The sequence below is a fragment of the Pan paniscus genome, chromosome 9 (genome assembly GCF_029289425.2).
Source record: "Pan paniscus chromosome 9, NHGRI_mPanPan1-v2.0_pri, whole genome shotgun sequence".
In the NCBI taxonomy this organism is placed as follows: domain Eukaryota; kingdom Metazoa; phylum Chordata; class Mammalia; order Primates; family Hominidae; genus Pan; species Pan paniscus.
In genome coordinates, this window is record NC_073258.2 from 90,701,710 (window position 1) to 90,716,983 (window position 15,274).

Sequence of the window (15,274 nt, forward strand, 5' to 3'; positions counted from 1 at the left end):
TTCCAGAATTCATGTTTCTGAAGAAGAAAGAGCAGCATGTCATTTTGGGGTCTGGGTTGGTGAAAATCTGTGAACATGTGGTGATATGTGGTAGCTGTATTTTCTTCTTGACAGTGCTCATTAAAGTGGAACAAACTATTTCCTCTGTAACAAAAATGAAAAATTCATACACAAAGAGAGTCCTTAGGCTTCTTAGCAGACACTACTGACTAGATGACTCACAACCTCTTCTACTCCTAGTTCCTGCCCATAACATAATGCAAATCTGTTCAAAAACCTATTCCCTGGATGTCGATATGAAACTCGGGTTTTAATCTTAAGTGGTCTAGAATAAAACATGCTTCTCCCTATTTCTCTTTCAAATAACTACTAAATGACTATGGGAGAGGAGTAGAAAACCTACATTGGGTAACAAAACATGAGAAGATGGTCAGAGGGCGCTATGACATATTTTTAGAGAGAGGGACCCAGAAGCCGGCTCTTTAAAACAAAAACAACCCCAGAACAAACCAACCGACCAGATAAACAAAAAGACAGCAATTAAACCAGTCTAGGATCACTAGGAGATAAAACAAATAATGAAAAATATTGGGTTTATTTTTCTTATGGCTTAAATTAACTTCTTCTTTGGGCTACTCCAACTATGAACTGACATACAGTCAGTTTTTTAAAAACTGAAATATATATAATTATATTACTATGGTATTATGGTTAATTTTAGGTGTTGACTTGACTGGATTAAATAATACATGGAGAATTGGTAAAGCATTATTTCTGGGTGAGTCTGTGAAGGTGTTTCCAGAGAGACATGTAAGTTTGTGAGCTGAGTGGGGAACAGCAGCCCTCAATGTGGGTGTACACTATCCAATCAGCTGGTAGCTCAGACTGAAGATAAAGGGCAGAGAGAGGGCCGTTTCCTCTCTTTCTCCTGAAGCTTATTCTAACTCAGCCAGGATATTGGTATCTCCAGGATACTACCTTAATGACAGCCTATGTTCAACTTCTCAGACTCCATAATCAAGGGAACAAATTTCCCTAGTGGACTTCCTCTCCTGTACAGTGTCATGTGTAGAGTGAGGACAGATATATGATCTGAGGGACGCATTAGACAGTCTCCTTATTGTTTGAACATCATAGGGTACACTTACACAAACCTAGATGGTATAGCCTACTACACACCAATGTTATACAGTATAGCATATTGTTCCTAGGCTATAAACCTGTATGGTATACGATAGGCAGTTGTACCACAATTGTAAGTATTTTTGGTATATATATATAGTTATGTACACAACCTATGTTTCTGTCTCTCTGGAGAACCCTGACCAATAAAAACTGTAATCTTTGCCTTGGCAGTTTGAAGTCCTTTACCTTACTCTCTTTTACTAAACACTGCTGAATTTAAGTGCCAACAGTGAAAATTTAAGAATTGCAAATATTTTTCAGAGGTCATCTGAGCCATTTCAAGGAATTTTTCATAGTTTCATCTGAGGTAAGCCTCAATTAAAATGACAACTAGTATCAAGGATCAAATCATTCCTTATACAGTTATCTGCTAAACAATTGTGTTTTGATTTCTAAGCTAGGGCATTTTGGAGAGCATTCTTATTTCCTTTAGTATCACCATTTTTAACTCATCATTGCCTCAGTAACTTAAAATCATGTCTAAAAGCTTAAGGTTATGAAAGTACAACATTTACAGTATTCAATAATTATCCTTTTTTACTTAATTAAGTGTACCAATATTAGTACATGCAGTACACATATATATGCTTTAATGTGAATTCCATATATTCATGATGCATGCAAATCTATTGCAGCAAACACTAGATATCTAAAATTTTTCAAAAATATATTAAACACTTTTGGAACACATAAAATGACAACAATTAATAACCTCATGTCATAAAATGAATAGCAATACTATGAATTACAAATAAGATCATTAAGTAAGTTTAGTCAGTTAGATATTTTTATCACTGTAATTTACTATTTTAAATGAAGAGAGAAATAATTTTCTCCATATAAGTTTCACTCACCCCAAAGTTCTATGAATGTTTCCGGCAGTAATTCTTCCAAGAAAAAATTCTTTTAAGTACTCCCCAAGATCAGGAGCTCATTCCTTGCAGAGTTGACTTTCAGAGGTCACCTGAATGCAGTTAACTCTAAGTGCTGTCCTCCTCTGGAGAAATAGGAGCTTGTCTCTTCTACTTCCTCTTATGTGAATCTTTGAAAACCACACCCACCTCTTTAGTGATATTTAGGGTATTAAGAAAGGTGGAGACAGCAGAGATGATTAGGTTTATGCAATATTTAGTACACGCCTTTTCATCACTGATTAAATTAGTGTCACGCTATCATTGTAAAAACCACTGCCTGAATGAGGCATATCTATCATCAATCTTATCAGAGTAAACATATGCTAGAAATTACCTAAAATTGATTAATACTGTTTCTTGAGTTTCTTCCCAAGGCACAAGCATTCCTCTAAGTGCACATTTATTTATTTATACCAAAGAAAGTTTCACCCTCTGGAGTGCAGTGGCACAATCTTAGCTCACCACAGCCTTGAATTCCAGGGCTCAAGTAATCCTCCCACTTCAGCTTTCAAAGTAAAAAAGACTAGAGGTTTATGCCATTGCACCTAGCTAATTTTTCATTTATTCATCAAAAATATTTTTAAAATTCTTAGGTGATTACATGTGTTACAATGACCAGCTGGATTAGAATTAGATTAGGTATAAAACGATGAAAGAATCTGGGAGAGGGGGCAGAGTGTTGGTTGGTAATTAGCACATGGATCAAAGGAGAGCACTGAGGTGTTTAGAAGCCACAACATTGATAGGATAAAAGCCGGAACTAACAATCCAATTGTAAATCTCTTTACTGTGGTATTTTCTGCCATTTCTGCTCCATAAGACACACCTTAACCACTTTGTCATGGTATCTGCAGTATTCTATTTTAGTCTAAATAGCATTCTCTCTCAAATGCATTCTATTTCTCTCTCCTTCATCTTCCCTCTCTTCTTCCTTCCAGCTGTATTTTTTCACTAGAGAACACTAGTAGAATGTTCTCCCAAATTTCAGATTTCAGATAAACATCTGTAAAATAATCTTATGGAGACACATTTTAGTTGCTACTGAATACTTGGTTGTTTTCATAAGTTCACAGCATTATTACTGTCCTCCAAAAAACGGTTTCCCATTTCCACAGCTAATCTCATCATTGACTCTGCCATCCAAGTTTATTCTAGGCCACTCTGGAAGAATCTGGAAAAATACTTAAAATACATTTTAAGTATTCATCATGCACATGTATTGTATTTTATTTTATATATGTTCGGGTGAATATCTTTCTCCACTAATTATTTGCATTTCAATTCTTGTATCATGTTTTTTGAAACACAGAAGTCGTCATTAATATAAACCAACTAATTTTTTTAATTGTTAATTTTTGTCCTGGTTAAGAAATCCTTATGAGAATATTGTGTCATGTTCCCCTTACCTTCAGGACTTGAATCTATTTGGAAATGACTGTGTGTGTTTTGAGGTAGGAGTCAATATTTAGTTATTTTTAAAAATTCAATTAATCCAGCATTGTTCGGACCACCTTGTGTATTTCAATGTAGAAGAGCACACTAATAATGCAGGATTATTTATCTATGTGGTGAGAATTCCAAAATGAAGCCAAGCATGGAAGGTCAAATAATATTAACTCAAAGGATAGATTACTAAAATGAAATGTGATGGATAAGTGCAATATAGTTAGGTAAAGAGAAAGAAAAACATTTCCCAGCTATCATTAAAACTTCACTCCAAGCTTTTGCATGAAGCAAAAGATCCCGACTCTCTTCCATTGATTTTAACTCCATTCAGACATGTCTGTCATCTATTATTTCACTCAGTGGCAGTCAGAAATAAAGAAAAAAAAACAATATATTTTATGCCATGATCATGAATAATGATTTTTCAAAAATTAATAAAGAACCAATACATATACTTTTAGTGTTTTTACCATTTTTAATAGTAACACAATAAATGAGTTTTAATAACATTAGGAGGCAATTCAAGACATAAAACAGAACCTATTTGTCCTCTTTGATAAGGCACAAGGAAGAGGGCTTTCTGGGATGAAGGGGTTCCCACAGCAGATGAACACATGTCTGATCTATCTCTGGTCAGAGGTGAATACACCGAAAGATAGGCCTGAGAGGAGGTGAGAAGGAGCAATTAGGGATGGTGTATATAAGGCACCTTTGATTATCATCAACGAAGCTCACAGTTCTAGCTTCACAATCCAGGAATAATCCTATGTGGCTGGTAGTTCTTGGGATATATTGCAGTGTAAGTGGGGAGGTGGTAAAGAGGCTGCACTGAATGTCATTCTTGACACATCCAAGACTAAAGAGTCCCTCCTCTCCATATATATTGTCATTCTGATTCTTCCCTTTCCAATACTTATTACAGACACCAAAAGCCCAATTCCAAGAGTCCCCCACATGGACCTCCCAGTAATATTTGCCGGAGGTGAAAGTCTGAGCACCCCATGCAAGAAAACTTGTAGGTGTTGCAGTGATATGGGGCGCATTTTGACGGTCACATCCAATACACATGCTTCTCAAATCTCCACATCGGAAGATATGACTGTTGGCTTCATTATGATGCAGAGTAATATCCACTGCAAAATAAATAAATAAATAAATAAATAAATAAGAAAGAAACAAAACACGCATAGACATGTGTCAATAAGCAAAAATTGTTCTATCAAGAAGTTAATTTACCAGGAAATGTAAAGTCACAAGGACACTTTTGCTTGTAACTTCTAATAAAGCATAGAGATGATTAACTACAAGACAAACAAAACACTAACCACAGGTATTAAAAATGTTTTGAAAACTTACTTATTGAGAGCCAAATGTAAGACCAACTTCTTTCAATCCAATTTTCAAAGCAAAATTTGCACATTATATGCCCTAAATGCTATGCTATTATCAAGATCATTATTTAGAAATGTTTCTTATTCTTAAAAACTAGTGCTATCATTTTGGAAAGAATGTGAAGATTTTCAGTTACTCAAGAACTGCTCTTGATGACTGGATAAAAATCCGTAAGTACATGTCATAAGTAACAATTTAAAGCAGATTTCTGTAAAATCTTTTACCAGTCTCTCTGTGGTCCTCTATGCTAGCTTGGGGCTGAAGCTGGATTTTAAACTTAACATGTAGCTCTTCATATTGCAATTAAACTGAAGTTCTTTTTGTTTGTAATTTGACTTGTATTCACAAAATGGTTGCTTCTTTTTATGTTTACCCATTAACTAATTTTTTTTTGCAATACATGATACATATCCACTTAAAAAATTAAAAATCCTCAGCAATCCCCAGTAAACCATAATCCCAAAAGAACAGTTCTTAGCTGTTCAAATGAATACACTAAGGAATTGTAAAATTTTGTATTTAACATTAAATAACTCACCTTCATTCTGAGCATTGTTCCATTTGCTCCTTTTTTAAATTTGCTACACTACTCCTTTTTCCCATTACATTACTCAGTACCTATGAGGCCAAAATGTATTTGTTTTTCACTATCTTTCAAACATAATGCTATAAATCTGACTATACAGACACAGATACAAAAGGGTTGCATGATTATATTGTTCACTTATGTCTATAAAGAAGTAAAATATTTGATAAAGGGTGAAATATTACCCATGTGGTCCTAACAATAATAATATTTAGATAGTGGGAGTGCTGCCTGTGGGTGGAGACTTACCTCAGAATTGGATGAGCCTGTCCCTCAGTCCAGTGATGGGCCCTGCACTGAGCTCTAGATTCAGAGGCTGGGGCATGTGCAGCAGCACGGACTCGCTCCTGGAAGGAAAAACTTGCAGTTACAACATCTACAGCCATAAAATAAATAAAAACCACTATTTCTATTTAAATGACAGTCCATGAGAATCCTTTGAATCCACAAATTTGATTACTCAAAAATTATTACTTCCTTTTTGGAATTAATTTCTATTTACAGTTTCCAAATTTTAAAGCATAGTGGGAGAGTCTGAGTCAGAATTCAGTCTGATCTTTCTTTTTTTTCTGCCCCACATGTGTAAGGTTCCTTAGCCTTATGGCCTTGAGCATATTTGGAAATGAAATTCTGAGTTCCACTTCTTGGCAGACTCCCCTGACATCTTTGTCTGAAATAGCGGGGTTCTGGGGAGACTGCTGCATCTGCTGCTTCCTTTTCAAGATAAAGAATGTGAAACTTGTTCTAGGCAGTTAGATCTGCCTTTTAGAAACAAGCTTCCCTAGAGAATTATACAGTTCTAATACTCCACAGTTTTTTCAACCTATTTTTCAGGACTGTTAACTGATATGTATGTAGGTATGAACAACAAATCATCAACTTTTTCACTGCTGAAATACTTCTCCCACTTCTCTCCTGCTTCCTCTGGTGACTTTCTCACCATCCACAAAACAAAACTTTATCTTTCACCTATGCAGGCTTTTAAGCAATAAAACAAAATCAGGAATAAACATTTTTTTTATTTCACTATTTATTTATTTATTTATTTATTTATTTAGTGTTCTTGTCTTTTCTGGTGTGAGAGTGAAAGCAGATGCAAAAAAAGAAAGGTAGTATCAATATCTTAATCATTTATGCCATGACTTTGGTAGAGCCTGCTTTGATATTCATGGAAACTGAAAGAATATATACTAAAATTTAGGTAAACACTCACCTGTCTAATATGTCTCCAAAACCCTGTAAAAAAAAATAGAAATATGTAGGACATTTCACAAGATGCACCTTTCACTAAGTTCAGTGTGAAATTTGGAGTCAGTATCTAAAGATATTATTTCCCTACCATCTGGAAAGCATTTTCTGTTTCTTCTGTAATGAAAATCCCAGTTAGTCATTTTGTCATTAATTAATGTCCTGGGAAAGTCTGAGTCTTGAAGACATTCTCTCCAGAAGTGAAGGGAGAAGAGGCCCAGAGAGTCTATGCTCTGTGGTAACTTCAAATAACCTACTCAGTCATCTTTCCCAGAACCTATGACCCAAATGAGTGGACCTCAAAATAATATTAATGTGAGCCTAGATTCCCAAAACTTCTGATCTTGCCATGTCCTCAAATTAACCTAAATGTAAATGAATCACTCACTATTTTATAAATGTTAAACAGCCCAAAATATATTATTGACTTAGATGGGGAATAGTTATTGGGGCTGTCACCTTGACCATTCCACAAAGTTTTGTGGCTGGTGGATAAAGTAGGAGGGACCATTGGCCTGGTAGAATCCCTTGTCGGGGCTATACTCTCCCAATAAAGTAGCATTAGTTATGTGAATGTGTTTTTGGAAACACATCATGGAAATAAAGGTAGGGAGATGGATTTCAGCCATGAGGAATATACTTACACATGTGAATATTCAAAAACCTGAAACCACATTGTGAGTTTGTACCTGAAGTAGCTCCACATCTGGTTTATGGCACATTTCCTTCAGCTCCTCATACATTCCTCTTAAAATCTCCCTCCTATGAGCCATTTTGGCTTTACTTAAATGAAGTTGATGAAAAATATCTTTCCCCTTCTTTTTCAGCATCGCCAAATTATGTTTTTCTTCTTCATGGTGAAATGCAGCCGTCTTCTGATACTCAGCTCTCATAGCTTCTAGCCTTAAATTCACATAATCCTGCAGTGATAATGGGTTAGTCAAAAGAGAAATGTACTTATCCATGTCCTATTAAATCTCACTGATTCTGTTTGTCACTCGAACACTCAATAATTTAAACCTCAGTCTTGCTAGTTCTTAGAATCCACAAAATTTTGTTCATTTCCTTTCTTTCTGTATAAAAATCAACAGATGTATCTGACCAATTACATTAAATTTATTCAAGATAATGTGTTTTCTAAGATAGTTGGAAATAAAAAAATACAATTTGAATTTTGCTATTCCAGCCAATATTTATGGAAAAGTAAGAACAGTTCATGCTTAAGAGTTGGAGTATAGAGCTATAGTTACTAGAAAGGAAATAATTATTTCTATTTCTGAGATACGTAACAAGTTGCTTAAACTCATTATATGTGAAATGACCTTAGACTAGCATGTCCAGCTAAATGCATTTCACCCAGCAAAACCTATCTTAATAAGGCTGCATTTATGATTTGGTCATCTTTGTCTCTCTGAATTCATTTCCTTCCATTCTTTTTCTAAGTTATCCCATTCTGAAACACAGACTTCTTTGTGGTTCCTCAGGCCTCCAAATATACACAAACTCAAAATTACTGCATATGCTGTTCTCTCCAACTAGAATTTTATACACACACACACACACACACATACATATATACACATTCATGGTCCACATATATGTATATACATACACACATTCGTGTTCCCTCTCCTCTTCAAAATTTCGTTCAAATTGAATTTTTCAGTGAGTCTTTTTTCTGACCACCCTATTTAAAAATCAGACACTAATCTCCAGTTTCTGGCCTCTATTGTCCTTTTCTACTTCCCTGCTTGATTATTCTCCAACAAAGAACCTACCACACTCGAACACATCATGTATTGCACACATTTGCATGTTGACCATTTTTGCCTCTCTCATTTGGATTGTACGATTTGTGAGGACAAAGATGCTTTCTTTCTTCTATACTGGCAAATTTTCTAATTTAATATTCAACATAGACTAGGTTCTTATGAAATACTTTTCAAAACACTAATATTAGCTATCATACCCTCAAAGTATACATCCACAAAGAGAAAATCATTTTTAATATTTCTCTGAAGTCCTCAGAGTTTTCCTTATATTTAGATACTAGTTCCCATATTTTGAGCATGTTTGCATGTCTCCCTCAAGACACAAATCCATATTTCTCACCACTTTTCTCATCATATGTTATGTAGTATTCAATGTTAATTAGTTGAGATTCTTAATTTCATGGTTGCCCTAGATTTCCCCTGTCACTCTTTCTGCCTCAAATTTTCCATACAATTCCAAATACTACTTGTCCACCAGCATTCAGATTAATGCTGACCCAGGCTCAGAAGGTTCACTTGAGCTTTCCATGACTGCCAAATGAATCTTGTGCCCAGCATTTATCCAACCAGCACATATAGAATGCTGCGAGTTGGCCCAGTTTCTTGTATCTGTTGGTGTATAGCTACAGGTTTGTATGAAAACAAACCAGCATGCTTTGGTTGACTTCAGTAGTTTTCTTAGAAATCCTATCTAACAGTCATACTATTCTATATAAGAAATGAGGTCACTTTTTCTCAGTGTTTTCTTTTTTTTTTATTGACTCCCAGAAACATTAGAGTTTGATAACAAGTTCCTATTTTAAGAGTCACCCATTTGCCCACCATAAGTTCCTGGAGAAGGTAGAAGGTAGAGTAGTACAGAACTAACCTTCCAGTGGCTGATTCTGGTGGTTTCCACATTCAGGTTTCTCTGATTTTCACAAGCTTTTTCCCATAAAGACTGCATTTTCTTTAAAAGCTTCTCCTGCAAAAGAGCCATGAATTGAAGCACCAGTGAAAACAATAAAGTAACATGCAGACCATTTCATAGGGAGCGGGCACAGAATGAGAGACAAATAAGTCCCTAGGAAATGGCATTTCTTCTATTTCCCTTCTTCTTCGTCAAATCTCAGAGGTTTGAAGCTAAGAAAGCCCAAAAGTGAGCTGCTTAAAGGGACTCAGATTTGGCTTTACCCAATCTCCAAGAAAATAGACCCACAGGAATTTCATGTGTCATTTATAGAAATAGATCTTCAGAGGCATCACTTACCCGGTGTTCCTCAGCAGCCCACTCAATGGGACGATGTCTGTGATACTGGTGCTCCTGAGAGCTGGAGCACAGCAAACAGAGCAGGCTCTTGTCCACTTCACAGAACATCTTCTTTGTCTCCCTGTGAGTGCCACACATTTGCTCCTCAGAGCTCAGGAATAGCCAGACACTGACTTTTCTGGCAAGGAAAGCCATCTGCTTCAAATAAATGTTAGTTTTGAGGTTTCTCTGCCATGTTGTCTTCATGCATTCAAAGCACTGAGTAAGAATTGGGATGTCTTGCCAGTTGAAGTAGAAACAGGGCCTGCAAAAGCTGTGCCCACAGTCTATGGTGACCGGGTCTATGAAGTAATTCATGCAGATGGGGCAGGTAATTTCCATCTGGAAGTCTTGCGAGATTCCAGAATTCATGTTTCTGAGGAAGAAAGAGCAACATGTCATTTTGGGGTCTGGGTTGATGAAAAGTTTCGGAACATGTGGAGATACCTGAGAGCCCTATTTTCTTCTCTTGACAGTATTCATTAAAACACAGCACACTATTTATTCTGTAACAAAAATAAAAATCTCACACAGAGAGAGTCTCTCGGCTTTATAGTAGATATTACTGACTAGATGACTCACAACCCTTTATACTCTTATTTCCTGTCTGTAACACAATACCAATCTATTCAATTTCCCGTTTTCTGAATGTTGATCTGGAAATTGGGTTTGATTCTAAGTGGCCTAGAATAAATTGTAGTTGTTCCTATTCTTCTTTCATGTAACTGCTGAGTATGAAAGACTGGGAAAAACTGCCTTGGCCAAGGAAATATGAGAAGATGGCTAGAGGGTTCTATGGCATATTTTTAGAGACACAACAGTGGGACAGCAAACCACCATGGCACATGTTTACCTGTGTAACAAGCCTGCACGTCCTGCACATTTATCTTAGGACTTAAAATAATACGAAATTAAAGTAAAATAAAAAACCAAACCACAACAAAATAGAAAAACCAATCAACCAACCAAAAAAACAGCAATTAAACCAATTTTGGTTTAATAGAAGAGAAAAACATAGTTAAAGATATTGGGCCTTTTTATTTTCTCGTGGATTAAATTAACTTCTCCTAGGGATACCCAAACTCTGAACTAACATATAGTAGGATTTTTGTTAAACTCAGAGCGGTGTAATTACATCTCTATGGTGTGATGGCGAATTTTAGATACCAGTGTGACTGGATTAACCAATACCTAGGGAACTGGTGCAGCATTGTTTCTGGGTGAGTCTGTGAAGGTGTTTCCAGAGGAGAGAGACATGTGAGTTGGTGAGCTGAGTGGGACCATCATCCCTCAATGTGACTGGGCGCCATTCAATCAGCTGGTAGCTCAGATAAAAGGAAAAAGCCAGAGAAAAGGCAATTTCCTCTTTCTTTCTCCTGAAGCTGGTTCTGAGGCTTTCAGCCTTGAGCTCAGTCAAGATACCGGTATCCTCAGGACATCAGCTTAAAGACAGCCTATATTAGAACTGCTCAGACTCTATAATCAAGCAAACAAATTTTCCTGATGAATTCCCTCTCAGGTAGAGTCATGTGTAGCTTGATGACAGATATATGTTCTGAGAAATGTGTAAGGAGGTTTTATTTATTTACTTTTTGAGATGGAGTCTCACTCTATCATCCATGCTGGAGTGCAGTGGTGCAGTCTCGGCTCACTGCAACCTCTGCCTCCGGGGTCAAAGTGAGTCTCCTGCCTTAGCCTCCTGAGTACCTGGGATTACCAGAACACCTCACTACACCTGGTAAATTTTTTCATTTTTTTTCCTTTTTTTAGTAGAGACGAAGTTTCACCATATTGCCCAGGCTGGACTCGAACACCTGGTCTCAAGTGATGTGCCTGCCACAGCCTCCCAAAGTGCTGGGATTAGAGGCGTGAGCCACTGTGCCCAGCCAGGCGGTTTTATTGTTTCGACATTATAGACTATACTTACACAAACCTAGATGGTATAGCCTGCTACACACCTATGGTATACAGTACAGCCTGTTGCTCCTAGGCTACAAAACTGTACAGCATGTTCTGTAGTGTATACTGTAGGCAATTGTAACACAGTGGTAATTATTTAGTATGTAAACATATTTAAATACAGAAATGGTACAGTTAACATACTGGTATTATAATCTTATGTGACCACCATGTATGGTTTGTGGTTGACTGAAATGGCTCATGAATGTATCTCTACATATATACATATACACCCTATCATTCTGTCTGCCTGGAGAGCTCTGACTAATATATAAACTATGGTCTTTGGCAATTTTAAGTCCTTTTCTTTACTCTCCCGTATTTGATAACACTGCTGAATTTTAGTGAAAGAAATGAAAAATCTTAGAATAGTAAATAGTCTCCAGAGGTCATCTAAGTCATTTTAAGGAATTTTTCATAGTTTAATAAAATTAAGACTCAAGTGAGATGGCAACCACCATCACGTATCAAATTATATCTTATAAATTTATTTGGTCAAAAAATTGTGTTTTGATTTCCAAACTAGGATGTTTTAGGGAGCTTTCTCATTTTTTTCAGTTTCACTGTTTTGCATCTCTCATCATTACCTTGCTAATTTAAAGTTATGTCTAAAAGCTGAATGAATTAATTAACATTCATTAATGTCTTCTCAATTCAATTGTTTAATATTAATGCACTCATTACACATATATTTACACACACTTATGTGCACATATAGGTATTAATATCAACTCCATATATTCATTTTGCATACATATCTGTTGCAGCAAACACTAGATATTTCCATTTTTTCAAAACTATATTGAAGAATGATAGAAAATGCAAAATAACAACAATTAGTATCCTTATAATTCATAAAATCTATAGTAAGAATATGAATTACAATGGTATCATTGTGTAGATTTAAGATAATGAGATATTTTTAACACTCTAATTTATTATTTTGTAAAGGAAAGAAGATATAATTTTATCAGTATAAGTTTTACTCACCGCTGGGTTCTTTGAATGGTTCCCACAGTGATTCTTCCAGAAATAATTCTGTTAAGTACTCCTCAAGGTCTGGAGCTCATTCACCGCAGTACTGACTTTTAGAGGTCACCAAAATACAGCTCCCTCTAAGTGTGCTCCTTCTCCTTTGGAGAAAACTGAGCTTGTCTCTTCTATGTCCTTTTATAAGAATCTGTGAAGGCCACACCCACCTCTTTAAGAGGGTGGAGTATTGAGAAAGGTAGAGAATAAGACGATTAGGTTTATGCAGTATTTAGAACACACCTTTGCACCACTGATTAAATTATCATCACTCCTTCATTCCAAAAAACCGTGACTGAAGTGAATCATATGTAACATAAATCCTATGAGATTAGATATACACTAGAAATTAACTAAGATACATTTTATACTGTTTATTGAGTTTCATCCAAGATGCAGTCATTCCTCTAAGGGCACATTTATTTATTCTAGAGAAACTCTCTCCTTGTGGAGTGCAGTGGTACAATCATAGCTCACTGCAGCCTTGAATTCCAAGGCTCAGGGGATCCTCTTGCTTCAGCCTCCCAAGTAGCTAGGACTACAGGCTCACACCATCCCACTTGGCTAATGTTTTTTAAAACTTTTCGTAGAGTCAGGGTATGGCTCTGTGGCTACTGTCTGGAGAAAGAAGTGGAAATGGAAGATTAGGTTACACAGAAGGGTGTAACATTGGGGAAGGGTGTAACATGGAGTGATCGGATTTATAAAGTACAGACAATCATGCCTAGGGGATTATAGCCCAACAGAAGGTAGAGGATTTTGGAGTGAGATGCAAGAATCTTAACCTGACATAGGTTGTTCACAGACATTACAACTGAAACAATTATTTCATTAAGTAATGTTTTGTTTCACAAACAATGCCCTCACAATTAAAAACAATTGCTTTATTATTTTAAACTGAAATGTATCATCTATATTTCCATGAAAGATTTTTTATTTATTCTTCAACAAGCATATACTAATGACAATAAACTAGGTATTAGAAATAAATTATATTAAACTATCATAGACAATTTCAGTCCTGCTAGAACATTCAGACTAGTGAATGAGATGTATCATAATTAAAGAATCACACAAGTAAATATACAATTAGAACTATAAGCTCAATAAATGAGCAGTACATGTTTTGAGGGTCGGTAGTAGGAGGGAGGTGCTGAATGCAAGCTTACACAAGGCTTTTATGAAGATATGAAAGCATTGAGATTTGAGGAATAGGAATACATTAACTTGGCAAAGAGAGATAGAGAGAAACTTTCTTTGCAGTGACAGCAGCAGATGCAAAAGCTTCCTGGATGGAGGAAGCCTGGTACAGTTGAGCTCCAGGCCATTGGAGCTAGAGTGACAAGAATGAGAGTGGTCTGATGGGAGATGAGGCTGCAGAGGCAGGTACAGGCATCAGAACATGGAAAAGATGAGTTTGCTATCTAGAAATTATGGGAAGCCAGTGAAGTGTCAGTCTAGTTTGAAAATATATCATTGCTAAATAAGTCTCCAGTCATTATTTATCTGAATATGTACAACTCTAAAATATTAAATGAAATAACTAACCCATCTATGGAGCTCTCATAAAAAAGTGCACCTAGGCACTTAATTGTATTTTAAATACTATGATTCTATATACAACAGTTGGTGAATTTACTTGTCTAATTTTTTTGTTGTCTTCCCTATTTTATGACTATTTTCAATGGTGAATTTATGCAAAAATAAAATGTGTTTTTTTGATTTTACGCCATGGTGAATAATTTTAAATTAGATACTTTACATCAGTATATATGTATGGACATGTAGAAGATGTACAGCATGTATATTTATATTAAAATATGATACAATGTCATAAATAATTATTTAAACAATAATTATGTGTATAATTATCTTTAACAAAGTACCTACAGAAAACTAATTTTGAATAGAGTTTGGTGACTCCTGTCTGTAATTCCAGCTAGTTGGACAGCTGGGTAAAAGGGTCACTTGACTCTAGGAATTCCAGGTTTCCCCAGGCAACATAGGGTGACACCTGTCTCTAAAAATAAATGTTTTTACCCAGGCCTGGAAGCAAGCACATGCAGTTCCAGCTAATCAGGAGGACCAGGCAGGAGGATCACTTGAGCCTAGGTGTTTGAGGCTGCAATGAGCTATGATCATGCACTGCACTTTGGTCTGAGTGGCAGAGGGAGAACTTGTCTAAATAAAGGAAAGAAAAAAATGAAAGGAAAACAAAGTTATAAGTTAGAAAGTGTTGCTTTTTCTTTGTTCTCTAGAAGAATTTGTCTAAAAGTGTGTTATTTCTTTCTAAAATGCTTTGAAAATTTCGCTGAAAGAGATCACTGGAGTTTTCTTTGTGAGTTTTGTTTTTTAAATAATACACGGAATTTTAAGAATCCAAATCATATCTTTCATTTTTCTATGTTCTCTTCCATCTGTTTTAGTCAGCTGTGTTTTTCAAGAAATTTTCTCA

General features: G+C 35.9%; 1 pseudogene; it reads right to left on the reverse strand.

The window, feature by feature from the left end:
• Positions 1 to 3,997: 3,997 nt before the first annotated feature.
• On the reverse strand, positions 3,998 to 10,218 carry LOC129393063 (tripartite motif-containing protein 49D-like; annotated as a pseudogene).
• Between the last annotated feature and the right edge of the window lie 5,056 nt (positions 10,219 to 15,274).